General features: G+C 38.5%; 1 protein-coding gene across 17 annotated transcripts in view; it reads right to left on the reverse strand.

Annotated features, from left to right (window-relative positions):
• The window catches only part of LOC139970082 (uncharacterized), an 892,672-nt gene that overhangs the window by 376,752 nt on the left and 495,720 nt on the right, over positions 1–20,200 (reverse strand). The window contains exon 1 of one of the 17 annotated variants that reach the window (XR_011793939.1): positions 4,796–4,890. The exons of 15 other annotated variants lie outside the window; for them this stretch is intronic. The gene's annotated coding sequence lies outside the window, so the exon portion shown is untranslated. Of the gene's footprint in view, positions 1–3,168; positions 3,188–4,795; positions 4,891–20,200 lie in introns of those variants that run through there. One more of the 17 variants, XR_011793938.1, reaches the window with a different exon arrangement.

The raw sequence follows: 20,200 nt of genomic DNA on the forward strand, positions 1-20,200 counted from the left end.
ACGCCAACCTGACTGCATAGGTTCCTTTTGCTAAAGCAAGGAACCAAAAATTCCAAATATTAAGGAAGCAAATTCAAAATTTTCAAATTTGGTGACACTTATATAATTTTTTTAAGCCACAGTACTAAGTCGGTGAAGTTAGATCAGTTTTGAGACCAATTAGATTTCTTAAAACCAACTGCAGTGACTGGCTCAGCAATGTTAAAAATTAAACAAGCATAAGTGACAATTCTTCATTCACAGCTGTACATACTCAGATTAGTAGGAAGTATTTCCAATTGTGTTCTCTGTTTATAGTGGCTAGACTTACAAGGGTACTGCAAAGCTCTCCAAATGTTCAGTACTTTCACATAGTTTCTGGAATCTGCTAGCAATTTTGAGCACATGAGGACATGTCAGTAATAGAAATACTTCATCTGATTTTACACTGTGGAATATATATAAATATCTGAGCCCTAGCCGGGTGCTTCAGAATAGCTCTGTAACATCTCTTCTACTTCCTGTCTTCTTCTACTAAGTTTAAAACATGTAAATACATGTTAGAGAGAAAAATGTAATTTCTATGAAGTATAAATCTAAGCCCTGGTGGGAGTCCCTGGGGACTTTAGCTGAGGCATTTTTACTTTTCAGATATTTATTGTTCTTTGATAGTGATTTTGCAGCCCAAGTGAAGCCAATGGTAGGGGGGGGGGAGGGGGAAAGTTATAACCACCCTTATGGATGCCAGTGCATACATGTTTTAATGCCCTCTAAATGTGTTTATTTTAAACAGTATTTAGCTCTCAAATATGCAAGGAAGAAATGTTATCATGACATGATATTGATAAAGAGTGGCAGGGGAATTTAAATTCCTTAACCATGCCTGCTAGCCATATGTTTGGTGAATAAAGTCACAAGAACCAGATTAACTTAATTCTTACCATTCCTATGTAACTCTGTGCATCAAGAAGTGTAGGATACTGAAAGAAGCTTGATAGGTGCATACAGACCTAATCTGTTTGACCCCAAAATATGGAGAATAACATTTTTCAGGGCCAAAAACCGGGAGAATTTATAAGGGAAAATAGGGAGGTTGGTCATTTTCAACTGAAATTATATAAATACTCCTAAATAAATAGTCTACAGTACCGCTCATGTATAACTGGACATGTGTACGCGCACAGGATCGTATAAACAAGTACAATCGCGTATAAAATCGTTGACAAACAAATTGCCGCGTAGACACCTCGTATAATCCCTGTACGAGTTTATACGCAGGTTATGCTATTGTGCTCAATGAATAGGGGTTAAAGTCGCCGAAAGAATTAGTGAGATGTTTGAAACAGCCGTTTCTTAAATCGTAGTTTAAGACGTGATATTCACCTAGCATCGAAGAGGACGCAGGTAAAGTGTGTGCCGGCATAGAACTTAACTGTTTTTTTTTTGTCGTACACAAGTAGCCTACATGCGAACTGCACACATTCGGTACGCCGCATGTACAAACAAGTGACAACTTGTGTTTATTAAACTTGTGCAGGCGCGTATCCAGGGGGGGGCATTGGGGGCGCGCGCCCCCGGGTAAGAAAGAGAGGAGAGAAAAAAAGAGAGAATAAAAAAGGAAAAAAAAGAGGGGGAAAAAGAGAGAAAAAAGGAGAAAAGGAGGGAACAGAAGAAAAACGCCAAAGACACCGGGAAAAGAGAGAGGAACAGTGACATAATTACAGCGCTGATCCATATTATATACAGTACACAGGGTAGCCAGTGGCGTATCAAGGATTTCGGAAGGGGCATGCGCCTCGGCCTACCCCTTACACCGACAACTCCAATTTTGACGTTTCCATTTTCCCTCTCTCACTAATGTATATACTCTATATGGTATATCATATTACCCACGTGTGTGTATGGACGCCTTAAACAGTTGTACAATTGTGCTATGAAAAAAACTGTGGCTGGTCTCGAACTCGGCCGAGTCGTTGGGGAACATGGCGCATTTCGGTATTAGACCAGAATCTATATGCGAACTGCACTATACATGTGTTCTTCGATGCAACACTGCCATCCACAGATAAAATGTAATACACTCCAACCTGAATGCTAATTGTTACCCCAAATCTAGTACCGTAACTCATACAATTAATCTAAAAATAAATTTTGCATGAGATTTGAGAATTGAGCACATTTCCTGTGAATATCATGTAGTTGACCCAAAGGCGTATCATTGCCGGGGCGGGGGCTGACGCACCCATCACTTCTTGAGATTGTTCCCATCTGCATGAAAACGTGCGACTCACAACCCTATGCCCACCCCTCTAATCGCTTCCCGATGACATGCTATACAATACGAGAATTATTACTGTTGACATTGTTAGGCGTGACTTCTCCTAAAGACGTTTGAAATGACGAGATGAAAGTATGTTGGTATTTCAACATTAATCAGAAAATTTCTAAATTATACACTTGGATAAAAGTCGGGGAGGGGTGGGAGGGGGCAATGTTCTATTCAGCTGAGAAGAAGGCCACTGCTACAAGTGTAAACCCCTCCCGGCCCGCTCCAATCCCCCCCTTACGACTTTACAAAAACATTGTTCATAGGCAAAACTGCATGGTGTATGGAGCCAATTTTTGACCTAATTGGTGGTCTAATTATGCCTCGGGGTGCACCAGTTAACATCAATTATCAATTTTCAAAAAGAATTCAGGGACGGGGCTACTGAGATTTGCCTTCAACAAGCCAATGACCACACCTCAGCCATTTTTAAATTCTCTGGTCTTTCCATAATAGTGCAGGACCTACCTAAGTCAGTTGGGATTTGTTACCCCCCCCCCCTTTGAAATCCTATTTTAAAATGGGGGTTGAGAAGGGGTCCCATTCTCCTAGTCCTGCAAACCGATTTCAAGTAGTAGATAACCTATGCATCTGCCATTAAAATGTGGTACATGGCTACATGAAGGTATACTGTGTACCTCTTTGCAGATACAAATACTAGTCATTGTTTTTAGTACATTTTGTTAGTTCTACACAATGAAACAAATGGTATCATAAAAAAAAGCATTTGATGTTATTTATAGAACTAGTTCGGCAAGATGTCCTTACATACATATGGCCTGTAGATTTGATCAAAAGTATGCAGCACAACCCATAACAATTTCACAAACTGACTGTTGAGAAATTAGTATGTAAAGACTCACCAAAGTTATGTCATCAGTGATGTGTTCCCACTTGCTTTTTTCTTTCATTTTCTTGGAGGAAATGTACCAAAGAAATGTTGAAAATGGTATCACCTGGAGGTGAAAGAGAAAATACAAAATAACTCAACTTTCCATTCAATAAATTTATCAATGTGAAAATTCATCAGGTCTGTGATCATTTTTGTAACAGAAATCAACGTCTTTCCTTGTGTCTTATTAATAAGCATATATGAATATTTTATAGAGCTGTATTCTCAGGGCAGCATATATTTTGTTTTCTATTTCTGTTTTTATCTTTGGGTTTGTTGGACTGACATAGCTAACAGCACAGGACTAATATCATTATTCAAAGCACCTTTGCCTTTATCTTAAAACTGCTATTTAAGAATATGTTTTGCATCTGAGGTAATCAATACAGTCAGTTATTTACAACACTTGAAGTGGTAACTGATCAACTCCATGTTACGTCCTAAGAGTTGTGAAGCCAACCCCCCCCCCCCCCCCAAATAAAAGACATATTTGGAAAATTGCTGGAATATTTCTAACAAATTTGTGAGCTATCTTCCACAGTACTGCAACAGAAAATATATGTAGAAAGCATATGTGCTGGAGTTTCCTGGAAATATCTCTTAAACGGCCAGTATTATAACTGAAGTGCAAATAATGTACATCTTATACAGAACACATTAAGAGAATCCTTTAACACTGTTGACCAATGGCTAAGAATGGAATTCTGAATTACTTTGGTTTTTACTCTGAGGACATGCATAGGGTCCAGAAGGTTCATGCATGTTTTGTATTACTGACTGACAACAACATATCCACACATTACAGTAAACCCACTAAAGACTTCCATTTGAAATCCCTTAGTATATAGCTCATGGACAAATGACATAAAACCTAGATTATCTTCAGATTTAAATTTCACATCAATTTTATTGGGTTTTAGATGTACTGAGAGGGGAAGGGTAAGAAAGGTTAGGATGGAAACAGAGAAATGATTCCTGTTAGTCATTCTACATGGTTCTAACTTAGTGTGGGTATGGTTCTAACTTAGTGTGTGTATGGGTCTCATTTTGTGTGCAGTGACAATATTTAATTGTTAGGGCACATGCACTTATGAATTAAATTGATTGTTTATGAGCCTGCCATACATTTTACTGGCTATTATTTGTGGAAGTTAGGCTGACAATCCAGAGGAGTCTGGCTGCGCTGTTAAGACTGATTACTACCCTTACCTGCCACTCAACGCTATGACACACTGATAAATTAGAAGGGATCAAGTCATCTGAATATTTTGTTCCTTAATTTATGATGAATACACAAAACAAAATATGGACCCAGTACACTAAGCACATACACCTCTTTGTGTACTTTTACACAATGGTAAGCAATACAATGTATGACATGCATTGCCTCATATATGGTGTATGTAAGTTAGACTGAAGCCATTATCTTCTTCCCTAGGCCCTTAGGGAGTTTGCTGATCAAGCAAGATTCAAAACAATTACTGTTCCACCAGGATTAGGTAGTAACAAAATCACTTTCTACTTCAGAATCAAATCTAATTATAACTACAACCCAGCTTACCAGTCCTGCTATACTCTAAGTATACACTAATCATTACCATCAGCATATTGTAAGCCATTCTGTGCAAGATCCACATCATGTGACCCCCAAAGATCGTCTCAAGAAAGATTAATCCACATTTACCTAATGAGGAGATAAAGACAAAGACAATAAGAATCATATCTGAACTAGATGTTTAATGCAAACGATAAAATCCCTTGTTTTTGAGTTTGCCTTTATAATATTTACTCAACAGTTATTCCATTGCTCACAGATACACAAGCTTATGCTAAAATGACTCAATAATTGCAAGTTCATTCATTTTATTGCAAGGCACTTTTATTTTAAAGTTGAATAATTTTTGGAAATTTATCCATAAAGAAAACAAAAGGCAACACTTGGTAACATGTTTGCAATCCTATGGATTAGACTAACTTGGTCAGCACACTTTCTAATTAGGTACTTTTAACGTTGTTTGGTGCAGCAGGCCAATGAAGTTGTTCATCTTTGGGGCCATTCTCTGGAAAATGAAACTGGCATGAAAAAACTAAAGTGTTCATCAGGACCAGTTGCTATACTTTTTGTTTTAGAGGGATTCCTCAAGTTTTCTGTTTCATATTTTTTTCATTAAAATTACAACCATAACATACTAATTTGCATAAATTTGCATTATTGTAAGTTTTAGCCAAAATTTGTAGTTTTTAACTGTATATTTGTTTTTTCTACATCAGTATCTAGAAATAATATTTCAGTTATCAACTATCACATGGAGGCAGTTATACATGGGTTCATTTATTTCATTCCTAAAGCAGAGGTTCCTGATCTTCAATTCTTTGTTAATAATGGGTGCTAATTAGCATAATTTTGATGTCACACACGTGACCAAAATAACGCAAAAGTTTTCGTAAAAAGTAACTGATGTGCCTTATGATGTCCACACTTGATATGCAACCGTTCTTGGTACAGACTTTTAGTTTTGCAAAATATCCAGTCAAATAATTATTCTTACGATTAACTAATAGCCTCTAATTAGTCATCACACACATGGTCACGTGTGTGACATTTATCAATGGAAATGCAGAATGTCACACACATGACCAAACAATGTCACACACGTGACCCTCCAAATCATGGCAGTAAAACTGTCTTAAAGTAATTCCTATGGAATATCAACATTAGTGCTGTTCTTTGGTCATTACTAGAGTCACATTTGCACTGCAAAAATTGCATACTATGGACAGAAAATTCAGAATGTCACACACGTGACCCAACAATGTCACACACGTGACCGGATTTTTTTAGCTTATGTAGTATTATGCTAATTTTAAAAAGTGAAATATTGAGGTGAAATGTCTTGTTAGAATAGAAACACATTAAGGGAGAAACATGAGAAAGAAGGGTTAACCAGCCCTGTTAGAAACTGAGGAATTTGCCAATGTTTTTTTTGTGCAAAAAAGCCAGTATCATTTCAGGTCACACACGTGACCGACCTTTATATAACCTCTGCCAGCACATGAATGTTCTGTATTTGGCTAAGCTATATGGTTTTGTAAAAGAGACCCCTAGTGCATAATTAAGTACTACAATCAACCCAACTTTCTTTACCTAAAAGTAGTTACTTAGTGGTAAAGTGCAAATCTCCCCATTTTTCGTCACACACGTGACCGAGAATGGCCCTTTGTATGAACACCAAATTTCTAATTCTATTACTTTGAAGTCAAGCAAAGGTAGGCCTAATTACTGGTCTAGATTGCTTTTTTCAAACTATCGGTATACAAGTGTGAAGCAGAAGCTGCTCTATTACATAAATGTTAGTGTTTTTGCTTTCACAACTTTCCCAGTAACTTCATTTCCAACTTTGCCAATATACAGCAACATGATGCACCCCCCCCCCCCACCCAAACACACTCTTATAACATAATTACTGAATTACACACTAACTTTAAGAACAGAAACATAATTCAAATGCATTAACGATTTCAGATGACATAACATGCTGAATCCTACAAGAACTTGTCATATTGTGTTGTACGATCTTCTGTGGTAGAATCATAAACTGTTGCTTGTCACAGTGCAATACTCAATACCTATCATTATCCTTGACAACTATTTAATATGATGGGATGGGTGGACCTTGCCATAAATTACATAATATCCACTCAACCTGGAGACGGTGACAATAGAAAGCTTTTATTAGCATTATATGCCCACACAGGAATGAAACGGTTACATAATGAAACAATGGATGTCTAATGACCATTAAAATTGGTCAGATTTGAAAGATTAGAGATGTACTTGGCATCAGAATTTCATCTTCTTGAAACCTACAGTTATGGTAAAATTTGTAGAGATGATGCTACAATTAGAGAAACACTGAATAAAAGAGGTCTCACAAAATCCCTAAGACACAACCTTTAGCAGTGTTCTAACTAGATTGTTCATATGTTATGTCTTGTTTTGCAGTGATTGCAATTGATGGGGGTTGGGTGCTGGATGATAGACTTTCCGGTGGGGAAATTTCCCTTGAGGGATCATCTGATATGTCATGGAGTAAAAACATCCAATTAAAAACTTGTATTCTCATGGAGGAGGGGGAGGGGTGGGTGGGGTAAGAATCAGGTGGTGGACCATACAATCATTACCCTGCTCATGTAAACTGTACACATTTCTTCCAAGAGCTGTAATCCGGAATTGAAACTGGTAAATCCCTAAATAGGCTGATCTCAGTACTGAATAATTCCAGTTTACCTGATGATGAGAAAAAACAAAATACATTTGGTCATCAGTTATAATGTTATTATTCATGTAAATTGTCATCACCCAGTCGGCAAGTAGCAGAATTATATCTGTAACATTGTCAAACACAGAACACCACTACTATAAACATATGGTATGCTACTGTAGTTTCAAAATAAATCACTCAGTTATATTTATAATAACAATGTAAAGAAACTAATGCAACTAGAATACAAATCTATATACTGTACAAGATGCGTTCAAGGTCTCATAATGCTTCCCACAGTGTATACACAGCTCACCTAATACCAAACTAATTGAAATATAAAGAAACATTAACTTGAAATTGAGACAAGCATTGAATCTTCAATACAAACTTTAAGCAATACCACTAGCAATCCAGACTGGTTTATATTCAATTGAGAAACACAAGTAATAACAATGCAACCCTGAAAACAGATGGAGCCTGAAGAAAACATGATGACTGTTTCGGTCACATAGTTTAGGAACCATTGGTTCACTGTACTGTCTAGAGGTTGATGAATTTGTAGGATTTCGGAAATGATGACATTGTACTATAATTGACTGAGTTAAAGTACATATTTTTCTATCTGCAGACTTTGACATATAGTTGTTATTTCATAACATGTTGTTCGGTGCAGTCCTGTTGTGAGAGGGTGAGGGTTGGGTGGAGGCTACAGTTGTACGTCAGCTAAGTGCCCAGTGAAATATGTGATAAAGAATGATATACTTTTAACTTTGGATAAACAAAGACTTAAAAAAAGTGGATCTGGTGACACAACTGTGCATGGAACTGTGCCTGGCTCTCTATGTTACTGATTTTGCGTACACCTTATTTGAATGATGCTTCTTTAGCCTCACAAGATGTGATTGTGAATCTTAGAACTGGTGTGCGACAGTTTATCAGGAGTTTGGCTAAAATTAACAAAGAAGTAGGAAAGGAGATACAAACCCAACAATAATCTTCAGCTGATATGATAGACATCTTTGAGATGAATAATAAAGGTGGAGTTGATTTGCATTGTACTGTCCAACTTTATATTTCAAATCCTATTTCCAATATTTAAGCAAATGCTAAAAACAGTAATCTCTACTGTACTACAGTCAATAAATATCATAACAAACATAACACATTAAATTTCAAGATTATATCCATAGTTGTGTGACATATGTGTGACCTACCTAAATTAATCAAGGTGTTCTTGTTTGATGGAGTGTTCATTACAAATACTTCTAACACAAAGCTCAGCAATACAGACTTAGTTGACTTCTTTAATGTTTCTACAGCATTATGGAATATCTAAAATGGTATTTCAAGTTTTTTTTATTTTAATCTGAAGAAAATAAATACCTACACAGAAGACATATTTGTAGGTAACCCAAGCTACTTTCATATAAACCAACAAGTTGTCTTCCAGTTTTACAATTCTGGGAGTGTCAGGAGTTCTAGAAGACTTTATTCATATGAGCCTAGAAGGCAATTTTTATTTCAGTTTGGCAAATGGTAAAATGTACCAGAGGGTGTTGAGGTAGCTATTGTGTCATACTGTAGCAAGGTCATTACAAACATACCAAGTGCTGGATTAATCCAGCAAGAATCCGATCGTTTTAATGTCCTTACTAGGGCGTAATCCTGTCAATTGTATTTTGAGAAGATGAGTTAAAACTTTATATACATTATTTTAGTGAGAGTGAATGGAGATAAAAGAGTATTCCTCGATCTGCGACGCTATCCATAAAATCTACCACACATCTTTGAAACGTTATCAATACTGTTCAACACTTACCATTAATGTGATTACCATCACATGGAGGAAATATCAGATGATGAACCATTCATTGTCCTTGTCAACACAGTATGAACGTGACTTCCATCAAAAACTGGTAACTACAGGTGGAATAGGTGATCCCCTAACAGCTCGCTTCATAATTAACCTAATGAAGAGAAAAGAAAGTGATGTGAATGAGATTTAAGTCCTAATTATAGGAGACATTGAGAATGTCAGTCAGAAATAGTCTCTGGCTAACTACCATGTACATGAACAATCACAGAGAAAAAAATACAGAGGAAGGAAAGTACAGTTCAGTTTCCAATAACCAGGTATTAAGTGTAAAAACAATTAGCCAGTTAAGCATCAAACTTGAACCGGGTTGTCCGTTGTTTAGTGGAAGTGGCACATAAAGGTGTGGTGCAGTGATATGAATGAGCTCCCAAAGGAGAGTCCAACCTCACACGAACCCAACCATGCATGGTTTGGGCTTGACTGAGAAATTTGTGAGATTTCGCACCTCTCTTTCGTATTGAGGACAGAATGTCTTTTGAATTTCCACTCATTAGGAGATACTGTAATTGTATCTAATTTAGTGTGTCAGCTTTGGTGGATGTGTTTTCATAATATTTTTCTTTATTTAATGGCACCAGGCCCTCGAGACTGCATTGGCTACATTGACCTAGTTACACCATTCTCGGGGGGAAGGGGGGTCTCTTTCTAGATTTTAGATCACCAAAGGTTTATAAAGTACCCTGTTCAGCTGGTCAATAGCCATACAATATGGTTAGTTCTTTCTACAAATTTGGCAGATGAAGACACTTATAACCTCAAAATTTTGAGTTAAAAGTTTTGAGAGATGAAAAAGTCAAAATTTTGACTTTCGAGGTGAAAATCTTGAGATAAAAATTCCAAATATTGAGAAAGCAAATTCCAAATTTTGAAATTTGGGGACACTTATATATTTTCTTAAGCTACCGTACTTAGTTGCCGAAGTAAGATCAGTCTTGAGACCAATTAGATTTCTTAAATCCAACTGCAGTGACTGGCTCAGCAATGTTTAAAAATTAAACAAGCATAAGTGACAATTCTTTATTCACAGCCGTACATTCTCAGATTAGTAGGAAGTATTTCCAATTGTGTTTATAGTGTTTATAGTGGCTGGACTTACAAGGGTAATGCAAAGCTCTCCAAATCTTCAGTACAGTGTTTTCACATAGTTTCTGGAATCTGCATTTTGAGCACATGAGGACATGTCAGTAATAGAAATACTTAATCTGATTTTACTCTGTGGAATATATAGCTGAGCCCTGGCCGGGTGCTGGGGGCTTCAGAAGAGCTCTGTTACATCTCTTCTACTTCATGTCCTCTTGTACTAAGTATGAAGCATGTAAATACATGTTAGAGAGAAAAATGTAATTTCTATGAAGTATAAATCTAAGCCCTGGTGGGAGTCCCTGGGGACTTTAGCTGAGGCATTTTCACTTTTCAGATATTTAATGTTCTCTGATAGTGATTTTGCAGACCAAGTGGAGCCTATGGGGGAGGGGGGGGGGGCAAGTGCTCACCACCCTAATGCCAGTGCCTGTATATGTTTGAATATGTTTATGTTAAATGGTAGTTAGCTCTCAAATATGCAAGGAAGACATGTTATCACGACATGATATTGATAAAGAGTGGCAGGGAAATTTAAATTCCTTAACCATGCTTGCTAGCCATCAGTTTGGTGAATCAAGTCACAACAACCAGATTTACTTCATTCTTACCATTCCTATGGAACTCTGTGCATCAAGAAGTGTAGGATACTGGAAGAAGCTTGATAGGTTCATAGGTCCTGATCTCCTCTATCAAGTACAGTCTCTGTCTTCATAATTACTAGAGGGTTTCTTCCTACCGTTGAATTATTACATCATGGAGCCGTCAGACTGAGCCTCAGTGATTTCTAAATCAAAAGTGAAACACTAAACATGAAATCAAATTAGTTATTCAGATATTTTTAGACTTCAGAAACAAAAGTATACTCACTTACAAAGAAAACCCATGGTAGCAGTTCCACTTTGATCCAATCATTGATCATTTTATGTTAGTGATTAGTGTTTGGTTTCTGAAGCTTTTTGAAAGTTCTTAGGAACTTTTGCATTCAGATAGCAACGTGACACTACAGCAGTCTTTGTGAGCAATCAACTTTACATGTTAGTTGTAAAAGACCCCTACACCTTTAGTAAGTAAATTATGTAAAGTGCATATTTGATTTGTGATATTGAAGCTAAAGATACGTCAATAGGAACTGAGCATTACCAGCACAAACCCTGGAAATTCTGGATATGTTCCAATAATGGGTTGTCTTTGACCAGCAAGGGAAGTCTAAAGCACTGCAGTATTATGGGTGACAAACTACAAAAATGTTTGTATATGATATGGGATATTGAATCTCAATCTCTGGAAAACCTTGCACTTCATTTGACCTTTACTCACTGGCAGGTTAGTACTTAAATCTACAATATGCCAGGAGAGGAAACAACTCCAGAGTACTTTAAGAGTAGGTTTTTATGACTACATAGTTTGAATAAAGGCCGTGGCTATTCTTACGACTAGTCATAACAATTATTTATAAACTATTCTTACGACATCGGCGAATTCATGCGAATTAAAAGTAAATAAAGCAACTGCGCATGTAGTAGGGGTAACCCTAACCCTAACACTCAATCCAACCCTTACCCTAAACCTAACCCTAACCGGAAATTATTGTTTCTCCTGGTCTTAAAAAAAGTACTCCTAGTCGTAAAAATAGCAACTGTGCATGCGCAAAAGGGTATTATTGTTACAACTAGTCGTAAGAATATTTAGCCACTTTGTTGAATAAAACCTTTCAGATACAGTAGTTGGATGATCTCGCAAATGTAGAACACTTCCTCAATAAACTACTGTGATCAGTATTCTGAGGGAGGAAACCCTCTCCTTCAACTTGTAACCAACTAACAGGCTAGCATCACCATATTTCAGCTAGTCCTACATTGTGCTGATCCTAGGACACGCTTTATGCTGGCATTGCGAACTTTTGAATGTTGTCATTAAAACCATTGGACTAGGCCATCGTTAGGCTGCACTTTTCTTATATGACTAAAGAAGACATAACTTCAACGTTATGATGTCCCTGTCCTTGTAGGTACATAGCCTAACAATATGAAAGGAAAACACGACATACATTTCTTCTTTGGCAATTGCAATATACTTAGTCTGTTTCTTTCAGTATCACCATCTGGAATATATTGCAGTATCTTCATATTAATAAGCCAGTACTGTAGCTTCAGGGAATCACGTTAAACAAACAGAGAAGTACAAGTTGTACAACCATACAACCGTTCTTCAAACGCTGCTTTACACTGTGTCGTTGGTTTGTTTAGATTTTGAAGATGAGACTTGTTCAAGTCGTTTCATTGGCCACGAGGGAAATACCCCTCTTTTTTCAGATAAATGATCAATCTTCCAATTCAAATAATAGCAATCAGTGGCGTAGCTACGGGGGGCGTGGGGGCGACAGCCCCCCATGAAAGCTCGTCGCCCCCCAGTCGCCCCCCCCCCACTGGGATTTTGGGTGTCGAAAAAAAATTACATGTGCGAAAAAAAATTATATCATTGGTCTGAATGGTCTCGAATCTCCATGATGACCACTCATGAACGACCCTTCGACCGCGGACCGGCAGTAGGCTATAGTTGCTGAAAACCTGACGTGACATAGCTCATAGGCCGAGAAGTCTACAGTAGTCGCACTGTACTGAAAACGCATGTTAACGACCGTCGAATAATATAATTCTTGCTCTACAAGACTACAGAACACATAATGTTTACTACTGAATCTGTGTGTTCGACTGTTCGGGCAAACTTTGCCTTTGTCACTCTTTTTTTTAAATATCCATAATCCCTAACATGCAAATAAATACTAATACAAACAGCCTATCATTATCTTGTAACCAGTGCGTATTAACTGATCAAACAAGCTAGTGAGCAATACTATACCCTTATAGAAAGGTGGTCTCCAGGTACTTGAATGCCAAAGAAGATGTTAATAGGTAAAAAATGCTGACATCATACACATGTTTCTCACATCATTGCTCGCGTCATTGCCTCAATACCCTGTTACATTTTCAATCTGGTTTTCACTTCTGGGACGTACCCTGATGCTCTTAAAACCACTAACAACCAAATTTTCAAGAAAGGAGGCAACACTATCATTGAGAACTACCCCCCCCCCCCCCGACGGACTCGAATGGACTGCTGGCGCCCTTTTCAGCTTTTTAAGCATGTTTTACTTCGCGATTATTGACTTTTTTATTTCACTCTCATCTACCTATTGACATTTGTCACATTTTGTTGGTGTAGTTTACTGACAAAATGCTCTAACGTACGGCGGTATTTAATTTATCGGCACTTAATTCTGTTGTACGAAACCGTCTTTCCAAGAACTGTACGGGGTTTTCGATCTATTTTTTTCGAAAACATGAGCACTCACAAAGATACCACGGGGATTGTGATGAAGCGCATGTACTTTCAACACCCATATAAACTTCCACTTGTCACAAATGTCGATGACACATATTTATTCTTCGTTTACCTCCAATTAGCAAGGCCCGGAAAGAGTCATTTCCGGCAATCTAGGGAAAATCTTTACTCAAAAAAAAATCTGTACGCTCCGCGCCAACCTGTGGTGGCGCTCCGCTTAGATAGTGTCGAAAGCCCCCCTATAGGCCATTCTCGCCCCCCCCCCCGACCAATACCCCTAGCTCCGCCACTGCCCGCCAATCAGTCTATCACCCAAATAATATTTTAGACGCAATCTAGTTCGGTCATTTCAGTATGTTACTTGGCTGAAAGCCCAGTCAATCTTTCTTTATTTTCCACACGCAATTTTCAGATTTGTCGAAAACTGTCAATGCCGGTGTCAAACTCACAAAAGATTTGTCATGATATTTCAAAGTAACTTACCAGATTGTTTTTTTTTTCTATTTCACTAAACTCTTTGATGACCATATCATAACATGGGATCTCAAAATAAAGGATGTTGAGAAAACTTTAGAGCACCTAAGAAGGCCTGGGAAGTGTCATTTCCAACGATCTGGGAGGCCCTTTTAGCTAAAAATTTACGGTACGCTACGCGCCAACCCATGGTGGCGCTCCGCTTAGATAGTAACAAAAAAATGGTCAAGCCCCCCAGAAAATGTTCAAGCCCCCAGCGCCCCCCCCCCCCCACTGAAAAAATCCTGGCTACGCCACTGATAGCAATTTACAACAAAATGGCAAATTCCTTGCATCTAGGAGTGAGATCTTCAACATTATGCTGCGAAATGTCAATTCATCATTTTGCACCTCGATAATTTTCTGGTAATTTTGCGTTCATAGAATCTTCTATAGCCGCTTGAAGTGTATACGTGTTATGGGTCGTAGCGTATAAGTCTTATGGAAAAGACAAAACAATACTTAGTTATTACACTGCAACTCACCAAATTACAATTTGGACGGCATCTTGACTATTCACAACAGATCTTCCGAAGTCCAAATATAAAAGGGGTCCGGCACTAAATATATAATAAAAACGCAATATGCAAATAATGAAAATATTTTGATGGTCTTGACCATTCCAGTAAAGCAAAGATAAGGGGCTAGTGTAAGTTCCAAAGAAAAACGCGTACTATCGCCTAGCGAAATCTATCGTGATAGTATTTCGTCACTACAAGTGTCACCAAGACAGCATGAAAATTAGACATGTTTGGCACTTTTCAGGATATTGTTTACTACGAGCTCACAAAGAAGTCAATATTTTATCATTTCTAAAGACTTTTGAAATGACGAGATGAAAGTATTTTGGTATTTCAACATTAATCAGAAAATTTCTAAATTATACACTTGGAGAGAAGTCGGGGAGGGGTGGGAGGGGGGCAATGTTACATTCAGCTGAGAAGAAGGCCACTGCTACGAGTGTACACCCCTCCCCCCCCCTTACGACTTTACAAAAACATTGTTCATAGGTAAAACTGCATGGTGTATGGAGCCAATTTAAGACCTTATTGGTGGTCTAATTATGCCTCGGGGTGCACCAGTTAACATCAATTTTCAAAAAGAATTCAGGAGACGGGGCTACTGAGATTTGCCTTCAACAAGCCAACGACCACACCTCCGCCATTTTTAAATTCTCTAGCCTTTCCATAATAGTGTAGGACCTACCTAAGTCAGTTGGGATTTGCTCCCCCCCCCCCCCCCTTGAAATCCTATATTATAATGGGGGTTGAGAAGGGGTCCCATTCTCCTAGTCCTGCAAACCGATTTCAAGTAGTAGATAACCAATGCATCTGCCATTAAAATCAGTTACATGGCTACATGAAGGTAACATGCAATAATGTGTACCTCTTTGTCAGGCATTTTTGTATATAGGAATAATATACTGGTTTGGCAACATGTCCACCCAACGGCTATTTACAGAATAACTGGACGCGAGCAAGACTGCATTTTCTGATTTTTTTTTTTATGCAATTATACAATAGTGATTTTAACATCGGTCAGTTCAGTTCTTAAACTTCACACTAGTATTTTTTAGCACAACCTTAATTTAAGTTTAGACAAAAATTATAGTCTAACTACGCCCCAGAATTGTTTCAGTCGGAGGACTCCCACAACCCCGTACATGGAATTGCATTCAACGACTACTCCACAGCAACAACATCAAAACTTTCGGATCCACATATAGTCTGACCATAAATGTTCGTTCCCCTTCCTAAATTGATCGGGATAATTTTGGAATGTGAACCCACGTTACTGGGTTCTAAACCATACAGGAGAGTCGATCCGTTTTCAGGATTGGAGAGGCAAACTTACCGCTCATGCACTTAATCAGAAATATACACAAATTAGCCACAAGATGTACCTCCTCCTTTATGTTCTACACCCTTCCCCACATCTATGTAGACATGTGACAAATCACTTGATTGGCGTAGGAAGGGAGCAAAAAATGAATTGGTTGGGGAGGGGGTCGGGGGGCATCCCAATTAAGTAAACAATACACATTTTGTCATTATTGTGACCCACATGGAACACTGAAAAATTTCAAAATTTCCATATCAAAATTTTAATTATTTTATCCCGAAAGTTTTGAATATTTCTGGGAATTTCAACCCTTTTTCAAAATTGAAACCCTTTTCTTGAAAATCAAATTTGTCTTAAAATTGCAATCTGTAATATAACCGAAATTCTCAACATTAAACTACTTTTTCTAAAATTTAGAACCTCTCAACCTCCTCAACTAAAAATATTAGCGTTTTATCTCAAACTTGTACGTTTCTCTCGAAATTGCCATTGCATTTCTCGAAATCAAGATTTCTTTCTTATGCAAATTTCAACTATTTTTTCTCAAAAAATAAACTTTTCTTGATGAGGATGGTAATAAGTAAAACGGGAGAAAAAGGGGGGGGGGGGGCTACATGAATTGACTATTACAATTATTGGTTAAATGTCGACATAGTATTTTGATTTGAGCAGTTACGAGGTACGTGAAAGACAAAACATTGTTTGATTGCCTTAAACTCTCTTTGCTGGTGCAAAGATTTAGCTAAATAATCCAGCATTGACATGGAATGGAATTAATTACAAAGGTGGTTGGGTGGGGAGGGATGAAGAAAGTCGTGTAGTTACAGGTGCGTATCCAGGGGGGGGCGTTGGGGGCGCGCGCCCCCGGGTAAGAAAAAGAGAAGAGAAAAAAAGAGAAGAAAAAAGGAAAAAGAGGGGAAAAAAGAGGAGGAGGAGAGGAAGGAAGGGAAAAGAAAAAGAAGAAAGAGAGAAAAAGGAGAAAAAGAGGGAGTAAAAGCAAAACGCGAAGACACCGGGAAGAGAAAGAAGAACAGTGACATCATTACAGCGCTGAAGGGTAGCCAGTGACGGATCAATGATTTCGTAAAAGTGTGACTCACCCTACCCCTCACACCGACAACTCCATTTTTTGACGTTTCCATTTTCCTCTCTCACTAATGATCTATATATATACTATATATGGTCTATCATAACGCGTGTGTAGAATTGTGCTATGAAACCAACTGTGGCTGGTCTCGAACTCGACCGTGTCGTCGGGGAACATGACGCATTTTGGGATGGGGGCGACCGCCCGCCCCCCCCCATTCAGCATTTTTTTAAATGATATCGCTAAATAATTTCAAAATAGAAAGTGCTTAGAGGCAACTAACAAGGCCTGGGAAGTGTCATTTCCAGCGATCTGGGAGACATTTTCGGCCAAAATTTGCTTGTACGCTTCGCGCCAACCTATGGTGGCGCTACGCTTAGATAATTTGCCTACAGGCTTCGCCTCTCCCTTGGCAAATTCCTCGCTACGCGCCTGTTCGAATTTGTAACGCAAACAGCAGATATAACATCATATCAGTGAGCATGAAAATGGCGTTCCAGGATGAAAAGCCTCAAAACTGTCCGACTTGCCTGAAAAAATAACCAAAAACGTGTTCTTGTCAATATCATATAAGCAAGTATCGGTTATTACATCGCATGCCATCATGTACCGTACGGTCCGTTAAAATTGCGCAGTATACCGCGGGATGCTAATGTAAACAACGACATGTCTCATGTAGATGTATAAAAAGCATGGAGGTCCAATTATGTCAAAACTCTCTTTTACATTAGTAATGGCGAATTAGGGCCTGCACCCCCGCCGCGCAGTGGCGGAGCGTCCATATGGTCAGGGGGCGGATGCCCCCCCCCCCCTGACGGACTCAAATGGACTGCTGGCGCCTTTTTCAGCTCTTTACCACTTTTTACTTATTCGTGATTTTTGACTTTTTTATTGCGCTCTCATCTACTTATTGACATTTGTCACATTTTGTTGGTGTAATTTGGCGATGACACCTTGTTCTTCGTTTATCTGCAAATTAGCCAGACCCGGAAAGGGTCATTTCCGGCGATCTAGGGAGTATCTTTACTCAAAATTTTCTGTACGCTACGCGCCAACCAGTGGTGGCGCTCCGCTTAGATAGTGTCGAAAGCGCCCCTTCAGACCATTCTCGCCACTCCTGACCAATACCCCTAGCTCCGCCACTGCCGCCGCGCCTCCTACGCCTATGTGTGTAGTGTTCGGTTTCGGAAATATCTGCTATTTTTTCATTTCCTTCAACCAAGTTTTATAATAGCCGTTATAACAGGTTTTAATATTTGTACATCAATAAATTAACTGTGTCTGAATTTTCGAAAATTTCTGACCAACATTCTACATCACACTTCCCTCTACTCGTGCAATTTTGACCGGTCTGTTAGGGGTTGAAGGAAGTTTTTTCTATATTGGTTGTCCATAGATGAAATTTTGTACAACATTATGGCTATGTTTTGAAGTGAGTTTATTCACGAGAAATGTGAATTTTCAAATTCTGAACAAATATGGGGCTTAAAACCTTGAAAAGTGGGGCTGACGGGTATTGTGGGCCGGGACGTAGAATCACCTACAATGCAAAGACCCACAGGAGATGCGATCAGGTCGAACATGATGTGTGCCGGGTTGACAATCTTCTAAAAGGTTATGGATGGAAAAAAAAAACTATTAGGAAATACTTGGTTCTCAGGCAAAAGGTGTACATCTGGTTGGTCATTTCAAGCCCGAGAAGTGCCGTTTCCGGTGATCTGGGGGGTTTCAAAACAAGAAATTTTCTTGTACGCTGCGCGCCAACCGATGGTGGCGCTCCGCTTAGATAGTAATTCGCGCCCCCCGGGTTTGAAAATCCTGGATACGCGCCTGAGTTACATTTATTCCGATAATTTCATGATGATTTAGTGAATATATGTAAAAACAAAAATGTAACTTGACACAGACACGTTTTGTCTGCACGATGTGTCTGCAAGATGTGTAGGACGGAGCAAGGCTGTTCAATTTATGTTATTCCATGTAGGTTTTATTATTCATTAAACATGTACTCTTTAAATCATTTGAAACAGACGGTATTCAAACTTTTGTGTTTATTGCTTGTTTATGCATCCACTAGCAGATAATAGGGTGGGGGAATGTGTACATGAAATGCTATTTGCCCAAATTTTAACCGGTGGTGGGGGAGGGGGAGGGGGTGCATGCACGGGAACTAACACCCTACCGCTTAGGTAGAAATGTCAATGATAGCTTGATCTAATTGATATAGGTTGTGTTGTATTATTTACTTCCTCGACCCCTTCCTTACTACATACCCAATCGACGTCAGTTTTCAAACTGTCTGTTTTCACCGGGTATGTATAACGTTACATCTCTCGTACATTTACTTCTATTGGCGCCAAAATGTATGTTACAAATTTCAAACATCACCCGCGAACAGCTGGAAAACACCTGTATATGAATATCGGTGACTCGTGCTATTGAATACCTGTTCACATCTAGTATCTATATCACTGACGACGAATGTTTTAGTGTTACATTAGTGGAGCTCCAGAGTACGTATTATATTCGTGGGAGACAGGGAGTTGTTTGTTACCATTGACTTGTTGGTTAATAAGATGGATTATTTAATGGAGAGGAACCACTGTTAATAGTTAAGACAGCGTTCATTGATAAGTGAGATAATTTGACGGTATGGTATAGAGGCATAGGCTAGAGGGGGAAAGCGGCCAGGCCAAACTTAGTTAGGCTATAAGCTAGACTAGTAGTAATAAAGTTAGGCTATGTTAGAAAACTCACTCATCACCTTCGAAAAACTATAATTATCTACTTTTAGCGAGAGGACATGCTTAGCAAATCTAACTCATAAATAATAGAGATCTTAGCCTAGTTGCTGACTGAATATCAGAAAAGTCCAAGTTAAAGCATATCTTAACTATAAAGGAATTGAATAAAATACAATCGAGACACTGAGGTTTCTTTAGGGATCTTAAATTAAGCGAAGAATGAAACCAGCGATTAACATTCTAGGTGTACT

Source organism: Apostichopus japonicus, chromosome 7, assembly GCF_037975245.1.
Source record: "Apostichopus japonicus isolate 1M-3 chromosome 7, ASM3797524v1, whole genome shotgun sequence".
In the NCBI taxonomy this organism is placed as follows: domain Eukaryota; kingdom Metazoa; phylum Echinodermata; class Holothuroidea; order Aspidochirotida; family Stichopodidae; genus Apostichopus; species Apostichopus japonicus.